At 40.8% G+C, this 6,000-nt stretch overlaps 1 protein-coding gene across 1 annotated transcript in view; it reads left to right on the top strand.

Annotated features, from left to right (window-relative positions):
- The first annotated feature begins 745 nt into the window (after positions 1 to 745).
- The window catches only part of LOC126234652 (proteasome subunit beta type-4-like), a 63,242-nt gene continuing 57,987 nt past the window's right edge, over positions 746 to 6,000 (top strand). Inside the window, exon 1 of the mRNA XM_049943383.1 lies at positions 746 to 856. The gene's annotated coding sequence lies outside the window, so the exon portion shown is untranslated. The remainder of the gene's footprint in view (positions 857 to 6,000) is intronic.

Here is a 6,000-nt window from a genome sequence, read left to right as displayed (position 1 = left end):
ATTCAAATATTCAGTCTTCTTGCGCTCCATACGTGAATGATGCAGGAAGAAACCCTAATAACTGGTACAATGGGACGTACACTATGCGATGCACCTCATAGTGGTTTGCATAGTGCATATGTAAATGTTTATCGCGTACTGAAAGGAAAACATTTTCGCTGTTTACGAAGTAACACTTCAGCATCAGGCACGACTAATTATTATTTATTTACCACTAACTCTACTCCCAACACACTTTGTAGATACGGTAGTATCCACATAAACCGCTGAAAGTACCTACAAAATTATCTCATTGTATCATACAAAGTCGGTCACAGGAGATATGTCATAAAATTTGAGATGCGTCTTCAACCTCAATATTTAAAATGCTCAACGTCAACATTTAGCACATTAATTACTTGCAAAATAATTAGCCGTTTGATGCTGTTTATGCATGTAAGTCCGATTCTTTACAGAATTAGGGGCGAGGCTACTTGTGCTAACACAATATGCCATGAAATTGTATTGCAGTGCTTATCGCAAGCACTTATTTTTTTTCCGTTGTACCAAACAACAGTCAGAATAAGTAACTTAGAGATAAAACAAATGAAAAACATTACTTGACGGAATTATTTTATGTGGACGACATTTCTTCAATTTGCCTACGGGTGCTGACGCACATTATAAGTTCTCAGTTTGAGGATGACACAGCCATTGTTTCTGTTTTGCTTTCAGTTTGTATCATCGCTGGATGCTGTTGTCACGTGTCTGTCTGTTGAAGATGCGTGGTCATTATTGCGAGTGGTATTGCTGCGGTGCTTTAGTGATCACTGAGGGACTTGACTTACGGAGACAAAGCATCTGCTCGAGAACTAAGGTAAATAGTTATGGTTTTTCAGTTATTAGATTAGCGCGTTTAGATTGACATTAAACTTCTGCAACATTGTAGCTTTGTATGTAGTAACGGTATGAAAGATTCTTGGATAGTCTCACAGAAGCATAGGAATTTTTGTTTCTTGAATATGGTGAGTTTTCCCCGCAATGCGCTTTCTGTTTTGAGAAACATATTTAGGCACAATCATTCGAGAAACATGTGCTTGCTATTTAGAACTATTTTTCACGTCATCATTGGGCGATCGTAGCACCGTATCTTTGTTAACAAATGTGCTTAGAAAGTTGACAAATACTGTTTCATTCATGAGAAATATTTAATGATGCAGTTATATGGAAAACCATGTGGTACCTCATGTTGTTACTGACAATACAGTACGTCTATAAGTTCCATGACAACCTCGAAATAAAATACAAAATTATGTTAAAAAGTACTAAGGTACCGTATTAGTTTCCACCATACGTCCCTCCCCTTGCCACAACCGATCGTGGAGGCTCTGAACATCTTGGTAAAAACTTCGAGAATTATTTTTAAATCGCTGTCAAGTTCCGTTGAATGTATTCAACATTTTAAAAACGACCCCTTTTCCCTAGGGGCAGACTACAGTTCGCACAAGAGCTGGTACCAAAGCATTCGAAAACTGTGAATGGCGGTGGTAAGGAGTTACCTCTCTTTTGAGCAAAAAACTATCTCACAAGAGCATCTGCGGGCGAACACTATTAAGAGTAAGCGCGCACCATCACAGATCTCGCTTACTCGAAATCCCGAAATACTGTTGCCAACCGCTACAAAAAAGTAAAAAGAATCAGTCCCGAAATTTATTGAATCGATTGTATAGGTACAATAAGCCATGTTGCCTCTTACGGAAAGTTCACTGGCAAAATTGTAATTATAGTCTGAACGGAAGTTAGACAGCTGTTAGCAGTTAATAAGCAACCAGGGCTAGCTTAAAGCGGCCCCTAGAAGGTCAATAATATTGCACAACTTTCCTATATTGAGAACATAAAAATGCAGTATTAACAATATCCTTAACAATCCCTGCATGCTAAGTAGACCGAGCAGGTTAGGGTTGTTCTTGTTGGGAAATGAGTTCAAAACGAGACGAAAGAACATTACTAAGTGCGTCGAAATGTGTAAATCATTGTGGAATGTCAGGACAGATGAGTAAAAAAACAGTTGTTAAGAATGATGAATCGCATAATTTCTTGCCCAGATAATATGGGAACGGCCATAAAGGAAGATGTTAAAAACTTGACTAATACGTTATTTACCCAAATATAAGCCATGTATTATGGCATGACACGTTTCCAGAGCTATGTCTCAGATATTGCAAGGTGATATTGCACTAGCAAGTGTCATGTCTTCGAAAGAACTACCAGTAACAGGATAAACACTGACATTTTGGAACTGCGTTTGTCATTTTATTGTTTTGTTTTTTTATGGTGGGGATATAGGTGTACGCAGAAATTTAAGAGAGAGGAGGGGGCAAATGCCATAGGAGTGCCAATGTATGGGTAGAACCGTTTTCTGTAGTAAATTTTCTCTTGGACCATCAACGCGCAAAGCTATAGTTTTTTCTTTCTTTTGTTCTTTCTATCACAGTCTCTCAACAAGCTTCCGTGAGTGACCCTTGACGCTCCTTGAACCAAGTTTTGTCCGCCTTTTTTTTCTACTTGGAAAGAAATAGAGCAGTTATCAAAGCAGCAGCATCTTTACCGTCTAACATTCCAAACCACAGTGTTATGGCACAATATTATAAATAATATTATTGGTACGTATAAGGTGTGTGCAATAATATCGCACAGTATTATTGTGCGATATTATTTACGGCCTGTGGGCTGCTATAAGCAAAATAGACATTAATCATTAATGACTGTGATTCAGCATGCATAAATTGTAGAATGAGATTCTCTGAACGCCTGGAGCACCGGAAAGTAGAAACATGTGAACATTAGCAAACTATCGCAAATGACAGAATAACGTGCACAAAAGCACCAGTAAGCTGTAATAATAATTCGCAGACGTCTAGTGCCTACCTAGAACAACCCAGGAAACGATCGGCGACAGTAATTTTAAGCGTTGGATGCGCTACCCTTCTCACTTGAATTAATTATATTTTGAAGTTATTATTTAAGAATAAAATTTATGATAAAGATTTTGCCTACTTATTGTTTACAATAAATCTGCGAGTTCAGTTTGTAGATTCCGAATTATATCCTGCTTATTATTTTTTATTCTCAGGATGTTACAAACTCCTTTCTTGGACCAAACTTTCAATTTTGCGCATGTCTGCCCCCGGTAACCTAGTGGTGCCAGCACGGTAGCTCAGTGTGTTCGGTCAGAGGGTTTGCTACCCTCTGTAATAAAAAAAAAATAAAAAAAAAAAGCTGAGCTAACAGATCAACGAACAACCTGAACGGGTGTCATGAGACGTCCGCCCCGAACATATACATAGAACAAAATGAGATTTTAAAAAAGTGGTCAGTGTGACAGAATGTCGATCCTAAGGGCTCGGGTTCAAGGCCCAGCTGGCTCGGAGATTTTCTCTGTTCAGGGTCTGGGTGTTGTGTTGTCCTAATCATCATTTCATCCCGATCGACGCGCAAGTCGCCGAAGTGGCGTCAAATCGAAAGACTTGTACCTGGCTAACGGTCTACCCGACGGGAGGCCCTAGTCACACAACATTTACATTTTATTTCTCACATTACATATTTCGTGTTTGAGAACGTTGGTCGATTCGACCGAAGAAATCAAACTTATTTGAATTTAACCGATTGTCATCCGAAGTCTGTATGTTCAAGCGAAGAGATGGTTACATTCTGACCGCGCACGTTGTGGCATCCTGATTTGAAAAGATCGAAGTCGGTCGTCGGTGGAACTCACCGATATCGGAGCCAGTGTGACCAGTTCTACACAGGCGTTATCACAATTATAGTAGTGGCCACTTGGGGCGTGAAGTTGAGGGGCAAGTGCAAGATTTTTATACACTGTGCCTCAAAATTAATAGCAAAAGACTGACACGGGTGATAGTGTACAAGGGAAAAAGGAGGCCGTCAAATCAAGTGTCACTTGCGTTGAAAAAAGTTCTCGTACTGGCACTGTAGGCAACAGCATCTTTTTCGGATACATCTACATCATACTCCGCAAGCCACCTAATGGTGTGTGGTGGAGGGTACTTTTGGTACCACTATATCGTACAAACTAGTTTCTAACAGTTGCAGATGTGGCGCCTATTGCGGAAAATATATGAATTAGATAGGATTTGTTAGGATGCTGTTACGTAAAATTCAGTAACTTTGATTTGTAGAGATACCTCGTCACGTGGTTTCAAGTGGTTTATGACGTACAGCTCTATTTGGAATATTTAGCGATTTCCAGAGTGGTAGTTAGTTCAGGGCCTAATAGCACAGCTTAAATTGCTGCAGGTGAATGAGTGGCTTTGAGATATGATATCCACACATTTAAGCAGGGCAGATTAACATAGCAAGTCCCAGCAGATCTGGAGTGGAGCAATAGGGTACCATTTGAAAATTCGCGGAATGGGCTTTAGTTCTAGAATTTACATTACATATTTCGTGTTTGAGAACATTGGTCGATTCGACCGAAGAAATCAAACTTATTTGAATTTCACCGATTTTAAAGAAAATATCCTGAACCCCTCCCACCTCTGTAGCTGAGTGGAGCCGGCATGGTAGCTCATCGTGCTGGGTCAGAGAACTGGGGACCCTCTGTAATAAAAAAAAAAAAAAAAAAAAAAAAAACTGTCTCATTGATTGAATTTGAAGGTGTTATGCAACATGTGCACAAAACGACTGATGGAAATACGACGAAGAAATAGATTGAAAGAAAGAAAAAAATTCAGCGTTGATAGCTGCCATTCGAAGTACCTGGCTTCGATTTCCAGCATTGCCAAGGATTTTTCTTTGGTGGAAGAACTGGTACTGGGTGCCAGCAGCCTCGTGATGCCAACTGAGGGACTACTTCATTGAGAAATGTCGGCTGCAAGGTCTGGAAGGTCTGGAAAACGGCCTGGAGAGCGGCTTGCTGACTACATAGCCCACCATAGCCGCCTTCCCCCGCATACCATGTGCACATAACGCCAACTGGCATAGGACGAAACAGCGGCCGGTCGCATCCTCTGGGGCTTCAAGGCCTGGACGAGGAGCTGGTTTAAAATCCTGAAACCCTTGGTCAGAACCGGAGAACTCGATTTTTATTCACTCTCCCTTCGTCGTTATACTTTAAAAGAATCAGTGAGACAAAATGAAAAACTTCTGAAGCTGTGTCTACACTGTTTGCGCTGTGCTGCCCAAAACCAAAAGAAGAGGTTCGGCGCAGCGCCGCTCTGTCCAGCGACGAACAAGTTCCGCGTAGTGTCGGTACATCAAGTGAAGTACTTCATGCGTGGATCTGTTTCGACGGCATTTGTCGTTTTCCATTTTTATTGCCGCAACGCCCACGCACATTGGAACATTGCTGTGCACGTACGAACACTGTTGCTTCATTATGCTCAGTTCTGTGATGCTGTGCGCCACGCGTTTGTGCGCGACATGGCACATCCGGTGTGGATGCAGCGACTTCATTTTGTTACTATTATTTTATTTGTATGACCCAGTAAAACTATGAAAAGAGAGTCTTAGCTGAATGTGAAGGCAATTTAATTGCTTTTCCTTGACTGTAATTTCAACTCCTTGAGCGTTAAATGACAGAAAACGTTAGGTGGTGAAGTTCGGATACTGAACATACTTTATTGAGAACTACACATTGATAGTGACCGGGCCAAATATCTCACGAAATAAACTACAAAGAACAAAACTCGTCTAACTTGAAGGGGGAAACCACATGGCGCTATGGTTGGCCCGCTAGATGGCGCTGCCATAGGTCAAACGGATATCAACTGCGTTTTTTAAAATAGGAACCCCATTTTTATTACATATTTCGGTAGTATGTAAAGAAATATGACTGTTTTAGTTGGACCACTTTTTTCGCTTTGTGATAGAGGGCGTTGTAATAGTCACAAACGTATAAGTGCGTGGTATAACAAAACATTCCGTCGTGCAGACGGTATTTGCCTCGTGACAGATTACCCGTGTTAAAATGGACCGTTTACCAAGTGCGGAAAAGGTCGA

The sequence above is a fragment of the Schistocerca nitens genome, chromosome 2 (genome assembly GCF_023898315.1).
Source record: "Schistocerca nitens isolate TAMUIC-IGC-003100 chromosome 2, iqSchNite1.1, whole genome shotgun sequence".
NCBI classification, from domain to species: domain Eukaryota; kingdom Metazoa; phylum Arthropoda; class Insecta; order Orthoptera; family Acrididae; genus Schistocerca; species Schistocerca nitens.
The sequence above is the reverse complement of the archived record's forward strand: the minus strand, read 5'-3'. Positions and strand labels throughout refer to the sequence as shown.